Genomic DNA, 23,615 nt, shown 5'->3' with positions numbered 1-23,615 from the left:
CACAGTAGGACATGTTCATCACCGTTCCAATTCATCCCCGATGAATCAGACCTGACTCAACTCTAAGCAGTAGAAGGCATGACAAACAAACATGAATGAGTAGGCACATATGGGCTCAAACAACTCCTACTCATGCTAGTGGGTTTCATCTATTTATTGTGGCAATGACAGGTCATGCAGAGGAAAGGGGTTCAACTACCGCAGCATGTAACAGTTGAATCATTGTTGTCCTAATGCAGTAAAAGAGAGCAGGAGCGAGAGAGTGGGATTGTATCGGAATGAACAAGGGGGTTTTGCTTGCCCGGCACTTCTGAAGATAATATAGCTCTTCATCACTGTCATCGATCACGTCGTCGGAAACACCGTCTATTGAGAGGGGATGGTTACAGGCAAACAGAGAAGGACACAATCAATGCAATGCAACAATATGATCCATGATCATGACATGGCAATATGCTTGTGTTTGAGCTAATGCAACTAGAGTCCAGATTAGATGAAGTTGGTTTGAACCCAAGGTTCAAATTCAAACTTCATATGTGAATAAACAAATCCCACTTACATTATTTGTCCTACACAATGATGTTAACTTGCTCAAACATGCATGAGCATGGCATAAACAGATTCTTCATATTTTTCTGATCATTTTTTGATATATAACTTATTTCCATTGGAGTTATAGATTATTTTATATGATTTTTCAAAGTTTTGGATATTTTCTGAAATAAATAAATCATTTAAGATTTATTTAAATTCCAGAAAAGGATTACTGCGTCACCATGACATCGTCATGACGTCAGCAGGTCAACAGGGCATGGTCCAGGTCAAACCTGACCAGTGGGTCCCGTGTGTCAGTGTCTAACTAAACTAACCTAGTTTAATTAGCACTAACCTAGGTTAAACTAATTAAATTTAAACCTAGACTAGATTAATTAGCCGGGCGGGGCCCGCATGTCATAGACCCAGGGGGTCAAATCCCCTGGTCAACCGGGGCTAAACCACCAGCGGTCAAAGCGGTCAACCCGCCAGGATTTAGCCGACGGCGACCAACCAGAGCGGCGGCGGCTCGCCGGAGTGGTGCTAGGGGCAGCAATTGGGCGCGCTGAGGGCACCAGCAGGGAGCCCGTGCTCCCGCACATCCAGGGGAGGCAGCAGCAGGTCGTGGGGAGCCTGGAGTCGATGACGGCGAGCACTTGGGCGGCGGCCGAAGCTCGGCTGTGCACGGGGGCACGGCTGCAGCGGGCAAAAGCATGAACTAAAGCGTGGGCAAGGCACTACACGGTGCGGCGGGCGTGTTTGGCACATTGGCGCAACCAAATGGTCGCCGGAGCAATGCCGGCGACGAGCTCTTGCGGCGGAGCGTCTCGGCTCCGGTGGAGGAGGCGGTTGGAGGGCGCAAGCAAAGCAAAGAAGAGGGGGAGGCAGTGTAGAAGCTCACGGCGGTTGCGACGGCCATCGAAGCGGGCTCGGGGGAGGTCGGAGCTGAGCAGGGCGGCAAGGTCGATCTCGGTGGACCGAGGTTGAAGAAGACGGCGTGGTCGGCATTCGAGGGCGTCCGGCGGGGCATGGCTCGGTGAGGGGGTCTAGGACGACGTCGCGGAGCTCGTGGACCAGTCGGGGAAGCGAGGGAGGGCCGGTGGCTACGAGTGCGACGAAGGGCAGCGACGGTGCCGCTCGGCCGGTGAGAGAGAGGGAGCCAGGGGAGGGGAGAAGTTGCGGTGCGAGAGAGAGAGAGAGGTCAGGGGGGTGCATGGCGTCGTCTAGACCCGTGCAGAGTGAGCAGGCAGGCTGGAGGTGGCATGCGGTGGCTGTGCACGCGTCGGGCACGTGCTGTGCGTCCGACTGGCGGGAGGAAGAAGACCTCCCTGCACCTGGTGGGCTGGGCCAGCCAGATGGGCTGCCAGGTGAGCGCCAGGTAAGTGCGTGTAGGTGTTCTGTCCTTTTTCTTTTGTTTCAGTTTTCTATTTATTTCTTCTCTGTTTTGATTTAGTTTTAGAACTAAATCATTTTATTAAATTCTGAACATGAATATGGGCACTAACTGAATTAATCCAGAGGCCCTCAAGTGATTTCAGAATATTTGGAGCATTTAAAATGTTTATAAAATTCAAATGCCCCAATTCAAATATAATATGGGTTAATTCAAAAATTCGTAAATGGCCAACAATTATGCTCATGATTTTTGGCAGAGGTTTTCACCTTTAAAGAAAATCATGAACATTTTTAAAGGGCATTTTGGGTTCTTGAAAAAGATTTTATTTCATCCTATTGAATTCTTTCTGGTGCTAGGGTTTAATCGATCCCCATTTCAAGGTTTCATAAAATTTAAACATCATGCATGGATGCTTATGCAAAGACAAACAAGGTCTAAGCTAGGGCTGTGACATCTGGGCCACTTCATCCAACAATACCGCTGAATCAAAATAAGACGTTGGTGGTAAGCAGTATGACTATCATCACCCAAAACACTTTGTGTTCCACTCGTGCATATCATCTACGGATAGACCTGGCTCGGATGCCACTGTTGGGGACATAGCATGCAATTTCAAAAAAATTCCTACGATCACGCAAGATCTATCTAGGAGATGCATAGCAACGAGAGGGGGAGAGTGTGTCCATGTACCCTCATAGACCAAAAGCAGAAGCGTTACGTTAACGTGGTTGATGTAGTCGAACATCTTCATGATCCAACCGATCTAGTACCGAATGTAGGGCACCTGCAATTTCAACTCACGTTCAGCTCGATGACGTCCCTCGAACTCTTAATCTAGTAGAGGGTCGAGGGAGAGTTTCGTTAGCACGACGGCGTGGTGATGGTGATGGTGATGTGATCCACGCAGGGCTTTGCCTAAGCACTACGTGAATATGACTAGAGGAGTAAACCATGGAGGGAGACGCCGCACACGGCTTGGAACAGTTGGCGTGTCAACAAGGGGTGCCCTGCCCACCTATATAAAGGAGGAGGGGAGGAGGCCGGCCACCAGGGGCGCACCAAGGTGAGGGGAGTCCTACTAGGACTCCAAGTCCTAGTAGCATTCGGCCCCCCTCTTTTACTTCTCATGGAGGGGGGAAGGGGAAGGGAGAGTGTCGTGGAATTGTCACGGCAGATGTCCTTAGTGTCAGGACTTAGTCGTGAGGCCAACGCATCTATGTGGTAGCTTGAGAGGGGTTGAGTGGGACGAGAGACGCGATGTTTTACCCAGGTTCGGCCCCTCACGGTGGAGGTAAAAGCCTACATCCTGCGTCATTGATATTGATGATGATGATCACGATTACAAGAGTGCTCTATCTCGAGAGCTATTGTCTAAACCTAACTTGTCCCACTTGTGGAACTTGTGAATCTTGTCCCTTTTTGGGGAGCCCTGCCCCTCCTTATATATGTTGGAGGGGCGGATTACATGTAGAGTCCTATTAGGATTAGGACTAGTCTATCTTAATACAAATCGGATACAAGTCCAGGTCTTAGCTCCTTGTAAGATAATGTTCCCCATGCCTTTCCTCTTAAACCGGCCCACCATTAAACGTGAACCGGCCTTCTAGGCCTTGGGCCTTGTCATCCGTCTGTCCCGCATGTCGGATCACCAATGAGTCATAAGACCAGGTGGGTTGCTTGTAAACCGCCAGGTCAGGGCGGGTCGCCAGTAACTCGCCAAGTGCCAGCGGGGTCTTTAGATAAACCGCCAAGTCCTGGCCGGGTTAACTTCCAGCCGGTTTACACCATGGGGTATATCCCCGACATTAGCCCCCAAGTTTAGCTTGGATTTATTCATGGTAAACTTATGCTGCAAAATAAACACAAGAACAAATTTGACAGGTTATGCTCTGGGTTAAGAATTTTTGTAAACCGGTACCTGATCATCCTTAAGTCCTTGTTATTTCCTCCTTCTGAGAAATCCGGGTCAACAGACCAGCTTCATAATCAATTTGCCGACCTTGGTTTGTCACTGAGAAATATCGTGAAGAATAACTCCTTTGACTCAGCTCCCAAAGCGCCGGTTTAAGAAACATGGGTCTGAAAATACTTATCTGATATTCAACCGGTTTAAAGATGTAAAACTTGCCGGTTTAATATTACCAAAATAGCCGGTTTATAAATATTGATGGCGCCGGGTCATAATTGTTGTCGACACCGGGTCATGTAATTGATCTTCCTGATTTACTCAAAACTGATAAAATGAAGATGTTCCTCCTTTATATGCATAATACCTGTAGCCCCCAAGTCTTAAGAGGAGAACATAGTGATAACTTAAGACTTGCTCCAATAAGTGTTTCAACCTTGAAGAAATCTGGTTTGTTTATCTCAAAACTGAATACTCCATATATGTAGCCCCCAAGTGCCAGGTTGTCATGTTTGCAGCAACCTGGGACTTGTAATTGCTTGATGCTCATAAAAACTTCAACCAGTGTAGCCCCCAAGGGTCGGGTCATTATGCAATAATGAGCAGGGACTTTGTAAATATAATCTTGTAAACTTTGAACAGCAACGTGTAGCCCCCAAGGGCCGGCTTAGTAAGATAATACTGAACCGGGACTTGATATATATACTTTAATGAAAATAACATATTATAATGTAGCTTCCATCGTAGGGCTTGAACCCACGTCCACAAGGTTAAGAGCTTTGTGCTTTACCAACTGAGTAGTGGATCCTTCAATAATAGATGAAAACGTGTGTACCTTGAATTGTTGACAGGAGCAATTGGTAGCCCCCAAGGGCCGACTCATTATAATATGATGAGTCGGGTCTTCAATAAGGTGAGCAAAAAATGTCTTTGCATTAGCCCCCAAGTGTCATGGTGCATGCTTGCAGCGACATGAGACTTGTGTATTTGATGTAACTTCAACTGAAATAATATAGCCCTCAAGTGTCGGGTCGTAAGCCTGCAACAACTCGGGACTATTCCTTCAATTGTAGAATAAATCATATCTATTGATAATATGATAGCCATTGCGCTAAAGCGACTTTTGAAAACCTTAATCATAATACTGGTTATTGATAACCATAATAAAAATCTATCCATGTTGGCTATTTGAATAATATACCCAATGATTTATAAGAGCATAATTCCAATGGCGCAATCCAAATATATACTGGTGACTTATAGTCCAAAGCGAGGCCGGTTTAACAAACACCGGATAATTTCTCATCATACTGGCGACTTATAGTCAAAAGCCAGGCCGGTTTAACAAACATGTTTCTGCATATAACAAGTTTAAAGTGTCCTAGCGGTTTACCGCCGGACGGGTCATAATGCCCAACACATAACCCGGGTTTATAACCAAGGCTGCACTTAAGAATAATCAAATATGAAATATATCATACCTGTGACATTGAATCATATTGTTGGTTTTACCAACTTTTTGTAGTAAGGGTGATAACCCAAATCTTGAGTACTAATAACTTCTTACATATTGTGCCGGTTTATGATAAAACCGTGCCGGGTTGTGATAAACACCGTGCTACTCCATAAGAGGATGTTAACAGCAAGGATCAAACCGGGCAAATAGTATCCAGATTGACGTGAACTGTGTTTCGTCAATTGATTGGTTGAAAACTTTGTCGGTTTAGAAAGAACGCAATAAAAAAGGAAAAAGTATCTCGCAAAGAAAAGTGCGAAGCAAAAGCAATGAGAAAACCGTTTGCAAAAAAGATTTATTTTAGCTGATCAAATGGTGTTACCATGGCCGAACACGACCAAGCTCCCGTTAGGTGTAACTATGGTTCTAGTCAGCCAGGTCCCCAAATGAAACCGTGGCATTTATGCCGACCAAGTGGCATGGCGATGGTTCGGGTTCGACCAAGCCCCCAAGTGATTCTGTGGCCTTAGGCCGATCAAGAGGCATGAGTGGTTCAGACGTGAGCAAGTCCCCAAGTGATCTGGTGGCTCTCGCCTATCAAGAGGTATGGTATTGGTTCGGACATGACCAATCCTCCAAGTGATATAACACGATGCTTTTAGTAAAGCAAACTCAAGGGGTAAACCGGAAGCCGCTTTAGAACAACTCCGTGTAACCACACATGATGTAAAAGAACAGAGACCCCGCTTTATGAAGCAGAAGCCCCCATGTGATCAATAATATGTCAGGCCAGTAAGGCGGGATACCCATGTTTGAACCGCACATCATGGCAGTAAGTCCTCTTCGGCAACTTTTAACTTTTTGCAAGAGATAAATTCTTCTTGAACCGGATATTGAGAGCTTCAAAGCTTTGTGGGAAACATCTTTCCCTTGAACCGGATTTTAAACTGGAATCTTCATTTTCAACCGGAAAATTTTCTGACGGCCTTTAAACTCGAACTTGCGAGAAATTAATTCCTTTTTGAACCGGACATTGTTAAACTGGATTTGAGCGCTTCAGAGCTTTGTGGGAGAACAGATTTCCCTTGAACCGGACTGTAAATCGGATATTTGAGAGCTTCAGTCAGACTGACTTCCCTTGAGCCGGATTTTAACCCGGAATCCTTTCTGATGACCCGGATCTTCTTCATCAAGCCGGGATCTTATAACTGTCATATACTTTCTAAGCCGGAAATTTTCTGACGGCCTTTAAACTTTCATCAATATAACAGTAGCCTCCGGGACTGGGTTATCCTTCCCTCCATCGTCCTGGGGTTCTTAAACCGGCTGAAACTGGCAAGATTTGCTGAGTCATGTCATCGTAGCCCCCGAGTCTCAGAGGTGACTCAAGGAGTTGGCTTGAGACTGTCCATATTTGACCGTGATATAAACCGGCATAACTTGTATATCATTGGCATTGATAGCACGATGTAAATCCATAGAAGGTTGAGGTGACTGCGGCGGGTTGTAAATGATACCATATGAGCCGTGTCAGCAACTCGGCCAATGGTTCCTTCCAACTGGCGATTTGAAGTTAATCAAAACTGTAGTGGCAGCGACTTGTGCGCCTGCCCATTGAACCATCCGGTGCAAACGGCGGTTGATGGTAATTTGTCTCCAATTTGAAAGAAAACCGGGCTACCCAAGCTGTGACTTGCTCATACCAAATAAACAGCTAATGCAGACAGGTGCGGCCCGGTATGTTAATGTAGACCAGGCCGCGAGAGACGGACGACAAAAGCGACCGCAACATCAGAGGCAGCTCGGATAGATGAACCGACCGCGGCATTGTAAACCGGTGCGGACAGGGAAGATCGGCACCGGTGTCGTAAACCGGCACGGACGAGCGAGTAACCCACGTTGTGTTGATGTAGTGAACAATTGTCCTGCATCAAAAACATCGCAAGCCGGAGTAATTTGTTCTTTGACAAAAACAATATGTGTCAAAAATAGACTTAGATAGATTTCACCTGATATGTTAGGCCGAAAATTATCCGCCGCTGAATTGATGATCACCTCGGTGACGGTTGTAAGCCTGGTGCGAATGGGCAAGTTGTCCTCCTTGTTGTAAGCCGGTGCAGACGCCTGAACCGGCCGCGAGAGCGGACGGGCGTGTCGTCCGTGGCGTTGTAAGGCGGTGCGGACGGGGAGAATCGGCCGCAAGTGCGGATGGATGTAAACCGGCAGCGTGGGCGGTGGTTTGTGCGCGTCCGTTTGTGGTTCATAAGAGCAAGCGCGGCACCAGCGTATTGAGGTAGTCCTCCGTTGATTCAGGGGTGCGGTGGCTCGGTGCAGCTTTAGAGGCAAAGGTGTTGCCGCTGGGCCACTCAGGGATGCAGATACGGCCCAGAGCAGAGGCCGGCGCGGGCGATGGTACTGGAGGGCCGCTGCATGGATGGCGGTTTTGAAGTGGATGTAGCACACGAAGTAGATCTGAAGCGCGAGCCGGGGCGGCTGCATGCGGAGTGGAGAAGAAGCGCAACTGAGACGTCAGCCAGTTGGAGAGGTGCTGGTCCAGTAGGGCCACGCGGACATGGGGCAGTCAGACACGCCCGGCGATGGCGGTTTAGAGATAAAATGGAAACCGAGCTTCAGCCCGTGGCCTCGTCCAAACTTGATGTTTGACTTTGTCAATCTGTCCCGGTGTTGGAATCCTGTATCTTCACATAAGGCAAATCATGCTATTTTTCTTCTCTTAATTCTCGACTGAACCTCCTGGTAGATTCCTTGTAGCAATCAGAATTGACTAATAGAAAACTGATTTGGTTTCACGTGATATACTAGTCGAGAAGTACACCACACTTTGAAACCATTAGGCTGTGACGCTTGATGTGATGGAAACAATTTGGCCGTGTCGGCGAATCTTGTACGCGGCGCCGGCGGTGACATCCTGGCGAATCAGACCAAAAACAAACACAACTTAATGATTTTCCATCCATACGGATCGACTTCCTTTTTGCACCTTGGCCTCTTGCAGCGGTACTCTTGAAATTTGGCTCCGGACTGATGGAACGCCAGGTCGCATGCGGGGACGCACAGATTCAAACCTAATTTTTAACTCAAATCTTATGGATTATCAATCTGAACTGATAAACTTGAAGTTGGTACAGATTATTCCAATCAGGCTCTTCTTTATCCGGAAAATCAAAAACTCCCGATCTCTAGGAGAGATCCCTTCAAGAACTCAACACCACCGTGCGCAGGCCCCACGGTGGGCGCCAACTGTCGTGGAATTGTCACGGCAGATGTCCTTAGTGTCAGGACTTAGTCGTGAGGCCAACGCATCTATGTGGTAGCTTGAGAGGGGTTGAGCGGGACGAGAGACACAATGTTTTACCCAGGTTCGGCCCCTCATGGTGGAGGTAAAAGCCTACATCCTGCTTCATTGATATTGATGATGATGATCATGATTACAAGAGTGCTCTATCTCGAGAGCTATTGTCTAAACCTAACTTGTCCCACTTGTGGAACTTGTGAATCTTGTCCCTTTTGGGGAGCCCTGCCCCTCCTTATATATGTTGGAGGGGCGGATTACATGTAGAGTCCTATTAGGATTAGGACTAGTCTATCTTAATACAAACCGGATACAAGTCCAGGTCTTAGCTCCTTGTAAGATAATGTTCCCCATGCCTTTCCTCTTAAACCGGCCCACCATTAAACGTGAACCGGCCTTCTAGGCCTTGGGCCTTGTCATCCGTCTGTCCCGCACGCTGGATCACCAATGAGTCATAAGACCAGGTGGGTTGCTTGTAAACCGCCAGGTCAGGGCGGGTCGCCAGTAACTCGCCAAGTGTCAGCGGGGTCTTCAGATAAACCGCCAAGTCCTGGCCGGGTTAACTTCCGGTCGGTTTACACCGCGGGGTATATCCCCGACAGAGAGGGAAGAGGAGAAGGAAAGGGGGGCGCCCCCCTCTCCTTAGTTCAATTCGGACTCCCCATGGGAGGGGGCGCGACCACCCCTTGTGGGCTGCCTCCCCTCTCCCCTATGGCCCATGTAGGCCCAATGTTTCCCCGAGGGGTCCAGTAACCCCTCGATACTCTGATAAATATTCGAAACATCCCAAAACCATTCCGGTGTCCGAATACCTTCGTACAATATATCACTCATCACCTCTCGACCATTTCGAGACTCCTCGTCATGTCCGTGATCTCATCCGGGACTCCGAACAAACTTCGGTCACCAAAACACATAACTCATAATACAAATCGTCATCGAACGTTAAGCGTGCGGACCCTACGGGTTCGAGAACTATGTAGACAAGACCGAGTCACATCTCTAATCAATAACCAACAGCGGAGCCTGGATGTTCATATTGGTTCCTACATACTCTACGAAGATCTTTATCAGTCAAACCGTAATGACAACATATGCCATTCTCTTTGTCATCGGTATGTTACTTGCCCGAGATTGGATCATCGGTATCCTCATACCTAGTTCAATCTTGTTACCGGTAAGTATCTTTACTCGTTCCATAATGCATCATCCCGCAACTAACTCATTAGTCACATTACTTGCAAGGCTTTATCGTGATGTGCATTACCGAGAGGTCCCAGAGATACCTCTCCGATACTCGGAGTGACAAATCCTAATCTCGATCTATGCCAACCCAACAAACACCTTCGGAGACACCTGTAGAGCATCTTTGAAATCACCCAGTTATGTTGTGACGTTTGATAGAACACAAGGTGTTCCTATGGTATTCGGGAGTTGCATAATCCCATAGTCAAAGGAATATGTATAAGTCATGAAGAAAGCAATAGCAATAAAACTTAATGATCATTATGCTAAGCTAACGGATGGGTCTTGTCCATCACATCATTCTCCTAATGATTTGATCCCGTTCATCAAATGACAACACATGTCTATGGTCAGGAAACTTAACCATCTTTGATTAACGAGCTAGTCAAGTAGAGGCATACTAGGGACACTCTGTTTTGTCTATGTATTCACACATGTATCAAGTTTCCTGTTAATACAATTCGAGCATGAATAATAAACATTTATCATAATATAAGGAAATATAAATAACAACTTTATTATTGCCTCTAGGGCATATTTCCTTCATGTGATCATTGCAGCTGGATTTTCTCCTAGTGATCATGATCCCAACGTTATTTGTCCACATTTCCACTCATGGTCGCACTCTTCTTCTATATGTTGGTGACATGAGCATCACTAGCGACGATGCTCAGTACATTGCCTTTGTCAAGGCTCGTCTTAATGAGAAGTTCATTATGTTTGATCTTGGTCCTCTTCGTTACTTTCTTGGGATTGAGGTTTCCTCCACCTATATGATGGCTTTTCTATTTCTCAAAAAAAGTATATTCATGATCTTCTTGCTCGTGCGACTCTTAGTGATGAGCGCACTGTTGAGACTACTGTGGTGATCAATGTCCACCTTCGCGATTTTGATGGTAAGCCCTTATCTAATCTAATGTGTTACCGTCATCTTGTTGGGATTCTTGTCTATCTTGCTGTCACTCGTCTAGATATCTCCTATCATGTCCATATTCTGAGTTAGTTTGTTTTTGCACCCACTTTAGTTCACTATGGTCATCTTCTTCGTGTTCTATGATATCTTCGTGGCACGATCTCTCATCGTCTATTTTTTCCCATTCTAGCTCGTTACAGCTCCAGGCCTATTTGGATACTACTTGGGCTAGTGATCCTATGGATCGCTGTGCACTTTTTGCTTACTGTGGTTTTTTGGGTGGTTCGTTCATTGCGTGGAAAACAAAGAAACAGACTGCAATTTCCCGTCCGAATGTAGAGGCTAAGTTGTGAGCTATGACTCTTGCGACGGCAGAGGCAGGGGTGCGAGCAAGGGTCAGACACCCCCATCGCTTCGCCCCCCCCCCTATGGATTTATAGCAGCTAATAATGTGCGTACAAATTGGCAGCGCACATATAATTAGCACTAATTAGGGATTTAGCCCAATAGATTTACATGGCCCAACGAAAAGCGAAGACCAATTTGGCCATCTAGCCATGTACATACCTACGAGACCCTAGGCCATCTGGATTGGACGAGGGTACAAGGATGATTTCTATCTTCTCTTCGTTCCCATCTACTGAAAGATAATCTTCTCTTAGTTCCCTAGCGTCGCCGTTGTCTCGCTGCCGCTAGTCCACGAAGAAAGGAAAACTACCGCGTGAATTCGATCGTTGGTTCGTTCCAGTCTGAAACCTAAAGGTACAAAATATACAACACCTGAAGCCTAAAAGGTAGTCTAATGCAACTATCTCTTCTCAATTTCAGTGGCCCTTCAAAGAATGATGGTTGCGACTTGCCATGACGGATTTCATACTGACTGGCTTGTTGACGCTCTTGAAGCAACACTCTGCCGTCCCACGGCATCTGGGCATCTTATTGTTGTTTGTTAATTGAGCCTACTCATCTTTACCTAATCAAAGTAAAGTTGTATACAATCTCTACTTTTTAGATTGATTATTGGTTACTACATTTACATTTTTTGATAAGACATGCACAATTTACTTATGTAAAGATCATATATTTATCAAAAGAGGCAAGATTAACAACATGGTGATTCGGTGCTCGAGCTCATATGCTCCTGAAATCGCTGGCGTCCATTTCTGGATCGGGATGTGAACAAATAATTCCGACGCGTTTGAGCAGAAACAGAAGAAAAGAGGCGAATGGCGTTATACAGTATCGTTTTCGTGGGCCCATATTGTATGGGAGAAACGGCCACGCGCGGTGACCTGGTCCGTGGACCAGAACGTTGTATTTTAGGCTGAGCCACGGATCAGATAAGTGGCAACAGCATACCCTACCCCCAACTCCCTTCCGATCTAAAAAAACCAACTCCCTTCCCCTCCTTCTCCGATACTGCGGTGGCTTTCGGTCTGCGCCGGCGACTATGGAATGGAAGATGCTGGGTTGGAGTTTTTGCTCGGTGCCATCGACAGCTTGGTCAACCGTTCATTGCTAGAGATCAATTAGTTTCTGCAATTTGTTTGGCCAGTGGGAGGTTCAGGAGAAGAAAGAAGGTTGACGCCAAGTTTGGATGTCTACCATTGTCGTGTGTTACGGGTTCCCCACTTCGGAAGAAGTTTGCTGACAGCCTTGAGCACCCAGATCCGGGTCCTTGGCCCTATTGCCGGCTAGGCAAGCCAGCCTTGCCTTCCCGGCGGACTGAAACGCTAGGTCTGGGTGCAGACAACAAGTTGGTTGCGGTGCCCGGAGATACCACAGGGAGGGTGGGGGTTACTCCGGCGTCTGGATGCATCCCCAACTAGGTCTGCCCTGTCAATCGAGGCCCGGGGATGGTCAAAGAGGTATGCACCAAATTCCTTTTCAGTGTCTTACTGTATTTGTTCAAAGTGACTACACGTTTATCTGTTTAGTAGTGTTTGATATAATGTAGTATTAGTAAGAAACGGTTGCAACCTAACTGTAATTTTTTGATACATAGTGTCTAGAGATGCAACTTGATGACTAGTAGGCATGTTTGGAAAATTCAGGTTGTTCGTAAGCGCTGCTAGTTTTAACAGATTGGCCGTCATTTTTTTTATTACTGGTTATCTTGAGCCGAAAGTTGATGACTAATATATACATTTGGAAAATTCAAGTTGCCCGTCGGGAGTGCACCACCCAACCAGACGCCATGTCCCTCTAGGCTGGGTGCACTAGGGCAGTTGATTCACAATTACGCAGAGGAACCTACAAAAAGTGTAATAAGACCTGAACTTGGCCTAAGTTTCAATTCACTAGGCAAGGCTATATTGAAGGAAATATGCCCTAGAGGCAATAATAAAGTTGTTATTTATATTTCCCTGTATCATGATAAATGTTTATTATTCATGCTAGAATTGTATTAACCAGAAACTTGGTACATGTGTGAATACATAGACAAAACAAAGTGTCCCTAGTATGCCTCTACTAGAATAGCTCGTTAATCAAAGATGGTTAAGTTTCCTAACCATAGACATGTGTTGTCATTTGATGATTGGGATCACATCATTAGGAGAATGATGTGATGGACACGACCCATCCGTTAGCTTAGCATAATGATTGTTAAGTTTTATTGCTATTACTTTCTTCATGACTTATACATATTCCTTTGACTATGAGATTATGCAACTCCCGAATCCTGGAGGAATACCTTGTGTTCTATCAAATGTCACAATGTAATTGGGTGATTATAAAGATGCTCTACAGGTATCTCCAAAGGCGTTTGTTGGGTTGGCATAGATCAAGATTAGGATTTGTCACTCTAAGTATAGGAGAGGTATCTCTGGGCCCTCTCGGTAATGCACATCATGATAAGCCTTGCAAGCAATGTGACTAATGAGTTAGTTACGGGGATGATGCATTACAGAACGAGTAAAGATACTTTCCTGTAACGAGATTGAACTAGGTATGAAGATACCGACAATCGAATCTCGGGCAAGTAACATACCGATGACAAAGGGAATGACGTATATTGTCATTATGGTTTGACCAATAAAGATCTTCATAGAATATGTAGGAACCAATATGAGCATCCAGATTCCGCTATTGGTTATTGACCGGAGAGGTGTCTCGGTCATGTCTACATAGTTCTTGAGCCCGTAGGGTCTGCATGCTTAACGTTCGATGATGATTTGTATTATGAGTTATGTGTTTTGGTGACTGAAGATTGTTCGGAGTCCTGGATGAGATCACGGACATGACGAGGATTCTTGAAATGGTCGAGAGGTAAAGATTGATATATTGGACGATAGTATTCGGACACCGGAAGTATTTCGGAAAGTATCGGGTACGTATCAGAGTACCGGGTGGGTTACCGGAACCCCCGGGGAAAGATATGGGCCTCATGGGCCATAGGAGGGAGGCAAGGCAGACCACAAGGGGTGCCCCCCCCCCCCGAGGGAAGGAGTCCGAATTGGACTAGGGGAGGGGGCGCGGCCCCCCTTTCCTTCTCCTACTCCCTCTCCTTCCCCCTTTCCCTTTCCGGTAAAAGGAAAGTGGGGCCGAATTGGACTAGGAGTCCAAGTGGGACTCCCCTCACTTGGTGCGCCCCCTAGACCGGCCTCCTCCCCTCTCCCTCCTTTATATACGGGGGCGGGGGGCACCTCTAAGGCACATCAATTGTTCTTAACCGTGTGCGGTGCCCTCCTCCACCGTTTACTCCTCCGGTCATATTGCCGTAGTGCTTAGGGGAAGCCCTGCGCGGATCACTTCACCATCATCATCACCATGCCGCCGTGTCGACGAAACTCCACCTCGACAACTTTGCTAGATCAAGAGTTTGAGGGACGTCATCGAGTTAAACGTGTGCAGAACTCGGATGTGTCGTACGTTCGGTACTTGATCGGTTGAATCGAGAAGACGTTCGACTACATCAAATGTGTTAAACTAAAGCTTCCGCTTTCGGTCTACGAGGGTACGTGGACACACTCTCCCCCTCTCGTTGTTATGCATTTCCTAGATAGATCTTGCGCGATCGTTGGAAAAAATTTAAATTGCATGCTATGTCCCCAACATATATGACTTCTACATTCTGTATTCTTGAGAAATCAGTTTCGGAATTAGGTATGGCAAGATCAAACTGAACGCCATGAGGACAAAGTTTAATGCAGGAGATCCTTTGTGGGTGCTCTGTGTGCTCCGATTTTTGCGACCATCCCAATTTGTCATTTGTGTAGGTAGGTTGCCCTCAGTTTGAACTCCTCAATTTCTAAAATCTGATTGACTGCATGTCATGAACATGAGGGGCTGTCTAGTCATCAATAAATGCTTTGGAGTATGGAGAACTGGAGTAACAAGAGTCGACTTGCGATCAACTATGCCACCCATGACTTATCATTTCTGTTTTGTGAAACGGGACTATGAAATGGAACTAGGAGTTAGTATTAAAAAACAAAAAACATGGAGGATCAAAATTGCAGTATGATGCAAATCAACTATTTCTTCAATGGCAATTCCTCACTCTAATTTCTTCTTAATTCCTACATAAGTAAAATTAGTAGTGAAGGACTGTAGGCATGTCAAATTTGTTGTAAAAAAATCTTCCTGCAATAGATACTCCATGCCATTGATCAAAGGCATGTCATATTAGTTTTGCTATAACATTTTTAAGGTGGATCATCGTGTTTCAAAATCTTAGATCCGCCACTGGTCAACGGCAAGCGCGTGAAGCACGACTGAGCCACCGGCGCAAGAAGGGGGAGACTAGTATAGGATCTCGCATTAGGTGAGATCAATGATACAGACACCCTTGCACAAGGAGGCCAATGTGATCAACAATGGTAGTGCTATTTTTTATATGTGTGTCTCCAATCGGTTTGTCTGAAACAAGAACTCGTTGCATTTTCAGGGGGAGGTGATACAACTGGAATCCCGTCGGCTATGATCTTCAAGCGGGAGCTGGATGACAAGATAGAAGATGCATCCCTAGAAGAAGGTTTCAGTGAGCATGATCTAGGCACCAGAGTGTTGGCTGACGAAGATGATGGCGACTCGGGTGTGGAGGACGGATCTGACATAATGTATACTATCGAGGAAGTTGAATCCGCTGAGGAAAATGATGTTAGCGACAGAGGAGCAACGCGACGGCGTATGACATAAGTTTGCTAGATTTGCAGGAATTCTATTTTCAGAGTAGCACATGGCACCCAATGTTCGTCCTAGTCTGCTAGTTAGGCAGAGCACTCTTGTTTCAGATCTTTGTGGTGTTCGTCCTGACACAAGCAAGGAGTCGAGTGTGTTAAAAAGTGTGATGCATGTGTGTACGTGATGCTGTCCGATTGTCAACTTGAGTTCCTTATGTATTTAAGCTTAAAAGGTTTTTCTGATTTGCCATCCCGAATTAGAATAAACAACACTCGTAATGTAGAATATAGAATCTGTTTGGATGAGGAACGTTCTACCTCTAGCTGATGGCCAATGGTTTCTTTGCAATTAGAAAAAACTGTTAGGCCAATGGTCATTAAGATATAACAAACGGCTATAGGATGATGGGGTTAATTAAGAGGAGTTGCATCAAATTCATGGTTGGCCGGGCGCGCGTGCACGCAACGCAGCCGGCTTAGTCTGGCTCACGAAATTGGCTGAGCCATGGGCGGATTAACTGTTCCGCCTGTACAGTACCAGCTGCCATCATATTAAATGCGTGTGCGACCTGGTCATTTTATTACAATACCTATGCTGAGAAAAAATACCACTGGCAACACAGATCCCCATGCTATTGGGCGATGCTGATTTCGGGACCATCTGAGCCTGGGCTAAAAAACGAATATCCCCAAGATTAATAACTAATTACCCCCTTTTATTGACTATTTTCCCTACAATGACAAAGAAATCATGACCCTTATTTATACATCCTTCATGTTATCTTCATTTTCATTCTACCTTTTGTTTAAAATCCACTATACTCAGCAGACTATGTATATTATATAGAATAATCTATCATGTCTACTTCGCCCCCCCCCCCCCTGTCCAAATCCTGGCCCCGCCCCTGGGCAGAGGTGACTTGGTTACGATGCTATCAGTATTGCGCTGGATCCCTTGAAGCATGAGCTCACAAGCATATTGGTGTTGATACTTCTTATGTGCGCACTGATGTGCAAGATCATGTTATTGCTCTTCAGTATATGCCTTCTGAGTTACAGCTAGCAGACTCCTTCATGAAGGCGCAGACTAAAGCGCAACATGGATTTCACCTCTCTAAACTCAGTGTCGTGGACCCACCATGAATTTGAGGGGTTTTAAGAGTTATATTAGTGATGTATTTTGGCCTTTTATACTGTAGTCTCTTGGTATCCTCTTGTACATATACAGGTTGCTTTGGCCTTTTAATAAAATCAAGTTGCTATTCTCCTTACATCAACAGTGGGATGCTTGCACACATCAGATCAGATCTGTGCAACGGAAGGCATCCAGCTAGCAGCGCCGGCTGGATACAAACACGACTACCGCAGCCCGGAGGGCCGGAAGGAGTAGCAGCAGCACTGGCCGGCGGCTGCTGACCTAGTTCGCTTTTCTCTCGCCTTTCTTTTCATTCACGCATCTTAATGGCCGAGTTGATTGAGTGCTTTTTTCCATCTTGCTCCTTCCGTTTCTAAATATAATACATTTTATATAAACTACATATGAATGTATATAGACGTACTCTATTTTTAAATATAAGACATTTTAGATGTTTCCAGAACAGAGCTTCGCATCGGAGGAGGAAAAATACCATTAGAGCGCTGAGACGCCAAGATGGGACGAAGTGCACTGTTGACGAGGAAATGAGGGAAATGGCTGCCTCTTTTTATGAAAATCTTTTTGCTTCAAAAGGTTCGGCTGGAGCAAATTCAGTGCTAGATAATATTGTGCAGTCTATTTCAACTGAGATGAATGCCAAACTTACTGCTGCTGTCACAGATGATGAAATTGAAAGGGCTTTATTTCAAATGGGACCTACTAAGTCTCCAGGACCCGATGGATTACCGGCACTGTTCTATCAGCGACACTGGTCGCTGGTACGTACTGATGTCTGCAAGGAAGTTCGGGATTTTTTGGGTGGAGCTGTGGCACCGGATTCTTTTAACGCAACTGTTATTGTGATGATTCCGAAAGTAAACTCACCGGAGTTGCTTTCGCAGTTCCGCCCTATTAGCCTCTGTAATGTCCTCTACAAAATTGCTACAAAAGTTCTTGCAAACAGGCTTAAGAGTTTTCTTCCTCTCCTTATTTCGGAGGAACAGAGTGCTTTCGTCCCTGGAAGGCTAATTTCAGATAACGTTCTTGTGGCGTATGAGTGTGTGCATGCCATGCGGACAAGGAAAAGAAGGAAAAGTCTATGTGTGGTAAAATTAGACATGATGAAGGCTTATGATCGTGTTGAGTGGATTTTTTGGAGCAGATTCTGGCAAGATTTGGTTTTGCTGCTGACTGGATAGCTATGGTGATGAGATGTGTGACTTCAGCAAGGTTTGTCGTAAAGCTAAATGGGGATGTCTTGAGGTGTTTTCTTCCATCACGAGGGCTACGACAGGGCGACGCTTTATCTCCCTATCTTTTCCTATTTTGTGTGGAGGGGTTCCCTGTCTTGCTGAAAAAGGCGCAAGAGGAAAAGAAAATAAGGGGTGTGTCTTTTGGGGGGCACTGGCCCGCATGTGACTCACCTGCTTTTGGCCGATGACAACATTTTTTTCTCGAGGGTACAAGGTCGAACATGGAAACGTTAAAGGACATCTTGGTGAAGTATGAGGAAGCCTCGGGGCAGCGAGTTAATTTGCAAAAATCTTCTATCTTTTCTGGCAAAGGTAGTATGGATACAACAAAAGCAGAGGTAAAGCAAGTGGTGGGCATTGACTCTAATGCTCTTAGTGAGCGTTACTTGGGGCTCCCGACACTGGTTGGGAGGTCAAAAGATGGTACGTTTAAATACGTTACAGAATCAGCTAAAGGCAAAGTAAGTGGCTGGAAGGGTCAAGGACTATCCAAGGCGGCTAGAGAGGTACTTGTAAAATCTGGGCTCCAAGCGATGCCGACTTTCACTATGAGTTGTTTTCACCTCACAAAGAAGATGTGCCGGAACCTGACTTCAATCTCGTCAAAATTCTGGTGGGGTGCGATGAATGGTGAAAGAAAGGTCCATTGGATATCTTGAGAGAAAATGTGTGCTGCCAAACGTGAGGGGGGGGATGGGCTTCTGAGACCCGGAGGCTTTCAACCAAGCACTCCTCGCGAAACAGGCATGGAGAATTCTTATGTATCCGGGTTCTCTTTGTGCTAGTGTTCTAAAAGCTAGATACTTTAAGGAAGGGTCGATCTTATCAGCAGTCTGCCCGTCCTCTGGCTCCTTCACGTTTCGAAGCATTCTTTTTGGGCGTGATCTGTTGAGGGAGGGCCTGATATGGTGAAAGTGCAACTATCCCTAGGTGGTTTTGGTAATTCATAACAACATATAGCTCATTGAGCTAATGCTATTCCAAGATGATTATTTCAGGAAAGCTCAATGATTGGCATGGCATGGATGTGAAAGTGGAACCCTCAAAATGCTAAGGACAAAGGATTGGCTCAAGCTCAAAAGCTCAAGACTCTTCATTTTATATTTTAGTGATCCAAGATCACATTGAGTCTTTAGGAAAAGCCAATACTATCAAGGAGGGATGAGGTGTTGCTTAATGAGCCTCTTGCTTCATGTGCTTAGTGATATGCTCCAAAACCCTCAACTACTTTCCCATATCCACATATGACCTAAACCCTAAGCCAAACTCGGTCCTACCGATTCTTTCTATCCGGCGCCACCGAGTTTCATTTGTCATAAGCCACTGCCAAACCCTAGCAATTCGGTTCTACCGATAGGGATCTCGGTCTCACCGAGATGGGATTGCAAACTCTCTGTTTCCCTTTCGTAACTTTTCGGTCTCACCGAAAGAGCGAATCGGTCCCACCGAGATTGCAATGTAAATACAGTGTTTCCTTTTTGTAACTTTTCGGTCTCACCGAAAGAGCAAATCGGTCCCACCGAGTTTGCCTGACCAACTCTCTAGTTAGCTAATTACCAAAATCGGTCTCACCGAGTTTGTGTAATCGGTCTCACCGAGATTACGTTATGCCCAAACCCTAACCATATCGGTCCTACCGAGTTGCATGTCAGTCCCACCGAAAATCTCTAACGGTCACTAGGTTTACCTTTTTGGTCCGACCGAGTTTTTTGATTCGGTCCCACCAAGATTGGAAAACTGTGTGTAATGGTTGGATTTTGTGTGGAGGCTATATATACCCCTCCACCTCCTCTTCATTCGTGGAGAGAGCCATCAGAACACATACACAATTCCAACTCATATGTTCTGAGAGAGAACCACCTACTCATGTGTTGAGACCAAGATATTCCATTCCTACCATATGAATCTTGATCTCTAGCCTTCCCCAAGTTGCTTTCCACTCAAATCTTCTTTCCACCAGATCCAAATCCTATGAGAGAGAGTTGAGTGTTGGGGAGACTATCATTTGAAGCACAAGAGCAAGGAGTTCATTACCTACACACCATTTGTTACTTCTTGGAGAGTGGTGTCTCCTAGATTGGCTAGGTGTCACTTGGGAGCCTCCGACAAGATTGTGGAGTTGAACCAAGGAGTTTGTAAGGGCAAGGAGATCGCCTACTTCGTGAAGATCTACCGCTAGTGAGGCAAGTCCTTCGTGGGCGATGGCCATGGTGGGATAGACAAGGTTGCTTCTTCGTGGACCCTTTGTGGGTGGTTGCTTCTTCATGGACCCTTCGTGGGTGGAGCCCTCCGTGGACTCGCACAACCATTACCCTTCGTGGGTGGAGCCCTCCGTGGACTCGCGCAACCGTTACCCTTCGTGGGTTGAAGTCTCCATCAACGTGGATGTAGGATAGCACCACCTATCCGAACCACGGGAAAAACATCCATGTCTCCAATTGCGTTTGAATTCTCCAAACCCTTCCCTTTACATTCTTGCAAGTTGCATGTTTTACTTTCCGCTGCCAATATACTCTTTGCATGCTTGCTTGAATTGTGTGATGATTGCTTAACTTGTCCTACAATAGCTAAAATCTGCCAAGAACTAAAATTGGGAAAAGGTTAAGTTTTTATTTGGTCAAGTAGTCTAATCACCCCCCCCTCTAGACATACTTTCGATCCTACAAGTGGTATCAGAGCTTTGGTCTCCATTTGCTTTGATCTCCATAGCTTTTGGTGGTCATAGCCTTGGTTTCACAACCTAGGAGAGTATGGCGTCTAGCGAGGGAAATTATCATCGTAGAGGTCCTTACTTTGATGGTACTAATTTTGCTAGTTGGAAGCATAAACTGAAAATGCATATTCTTGGACATAACCCCGCCGTTTGGGCTATTGTGTGTGTTGGTTTGCAAGGTGACTTCTTTGATGGGAAAGAACCAAACCGTGAAGCTACCGCGGATGAGTTGAAGATGTTGCAATACAATGCTCAGGCTTGTGATATTCTCTTCAACGGATTGTGCCCCGAAGAATTCAACAAAATCAGCCATCTTGAGAATGCAAAGGAAATTTGGGACACTTTGATATGCACGAAGGTACCGACTCCGTCAAGGAATCCAAGTTGGATGTGCTTCAAAGTCAACTTGACAAGTTCAAAATGAAGGATGGTGAAGGTGTCGCTGAAATGTACTCTAGGCTTGCTCTCATCACAAATGAGATTGCCGGCTTAGGAAGTGAAGAGATGACTGATAGATTCATCATCAAGAAGATTCTAAGAGCCTTGGATGGAAAATATGATACCGTGTGCACATTGATCCAAATGATGCCCAATTACAAAGATCTCAAGCCAACGGAGGTGATTGGAAGAATTGTTGCTCATGAGATGTCACTTAAGGATAAAGAGGAACTTCACAACAAATCAAGTGGTGCCTACAAAGCCTCATGTGAAGCCCCTACATCATCAAGTGAGAAACAAAACTTCAATGAAGAATTGAGCTTAATGGTGAAGAACTTCAACAAGTTCTACAGAAAGAAGAAGCAAAGAATCACCACCAAGAGAGAGAAGGAGTAGAGATGATCGTTATGAACGAAGATACTCACGGAGAAGCAAGGATTCGGAAAGGAAGGAAAAATCATCAAGGAGCTACACAAAACGAAGACATCAAGCTCATGTTGGTGAATGGGTATCCGGCTCCGACTCCGACAGCCACTCCGAGAGAAGTTATCACTCCGACTCCGAAGATACTCAAGATGAAGGTGTTGCCGGTCTAGCACTTGTGTCAACCAACTCCTACGACATATTTGACTCACCAAATGTAGGAATTGGAAGATGCTTCATGACCAAAGGTCCTAAGGTAACACACCCCGAGTATGTTGATTTCAATAGTGATGAAGATGACTTGTTAGGTGATGATTTGCTTGTTGACAACTCTAGTGATGAATACTATGATGAAACGTCAATTAATCATGCTAATCAAGATAAAATGAATGACAATGATAAGGAGAAGATTGAGGCTCTAACTAAAGAACTAAACACTCTTAAGTTAGCTCATAAAACTATCTTCGAAGATCATCGAGAACTTTTAAGAGCTCATGAGAAATTACGCTTTGAAAAGCTCAATCTTGAGCAAGAGCATGAGTTCTTAAAAGCAATCAATGATGATCTCCGCAAGAAAAGTTCTCCTTACATTGCCAAGCGTTTACTCTTATCCACTTACATGCCTCAAGTCAAGTCTAGTAACAAGAACAAGAAAGATTCTTCCTCTAGCAGTAACAATGATCATGCTAAATCCAATATTGTTGCTTCTAGTAGTTCTCTTGATTCCACTAATGATTCTCTTAGCCAAGTTACACTTGAGCAAGAAAATAACTTATTGAAGGGAATTATAGAGAAAGGAGTGTACAAAAGCCTTGCCGGGAGTAAGCAATTCGAGGAAATTGTGCGCAAGCAAGGAACACACCGGAAGAATCAAGGTGTTGGTTTTGAACGAAAATTCAATGCCAATGGAGTTGAGTGGGAAGAAGATCAATACCCCAAGACAAAGTTTGTTCCTCAACAAGAGAAGTATGATACTTCTTTCAAGGGGACACAAGCTCAAGATGATCTTCCACCACAAGACTACAAGCAAAAAGGCAAGGACAAGCTTCAAGAGGAAATTGATGCATTTGAAGAAGCTCCTAAGACCTTAGTCAAGTGGATTCCCAAGACTACTTCAAGTTCCACTTCATCAAGTACGACTACAATTCCAAGGATTCCCATCAAGATGGTGTGGATTCAAAAGAAGAAGAACTAGAGAGTTCTTGAGGGTGACTCCGCCAACATACTTCACTCTTATCATTTTGGCAAGAACAAGTGCAATCAACTTCCACATCTTGCACTAGTTCAAGGAGTCACAAACCCTCTTGTTGGTAAGACAAGGGACAAGGTAACCTAAAAGTTTTCATGGACATCATCTTGTGTGTGCATCACTCTATGTCTATGGATATCCTTGTTTGTTCCTTGTGGGACTAACCCATGTAGGTATTGAAAGTGCAATTCACTCAAATGGATAGCTCCAAGTGATCTACATCAACATTGAGCATCCACATCTTCAACATCTACATGAAGTCATCATCGACAAAACCCGAGGTTAGTTCATCCCTCTAAGGGGGGATATCACATCTAGGGGGAGCTTTACTCTAAGACTTGAGCTAAAGCAACTCTAAAGATGTGAACACAACAATGCTTTATGTAAAAGTGGTAACCCCACTTGAGCTTAAACGATGAGTATGACCTATGATCAAGTGTTCTCACTTGACTCCGAAGTCAATATACTCATATATAGATGACCTTGTCATCGCAAATTTCTTGATATATGCTAGA

This window comes from Triticum aestivum, chromosome 3A (assembly GCF_018294505.1).
Source record: "Triticum aestivum cultivar Chinese Spring chromosome 3A, IWGSC CS RefSeq v2.1, whole genome shotgun sequence".
NCBI lineage: Eukaryota > Viridiplantae > Streptophyta > Magnoliopsida > Poales > Poaceae > Triticum > Triticum aestivum.
This window is presented reverse-complemented; position numbering follows the sequence as displayed.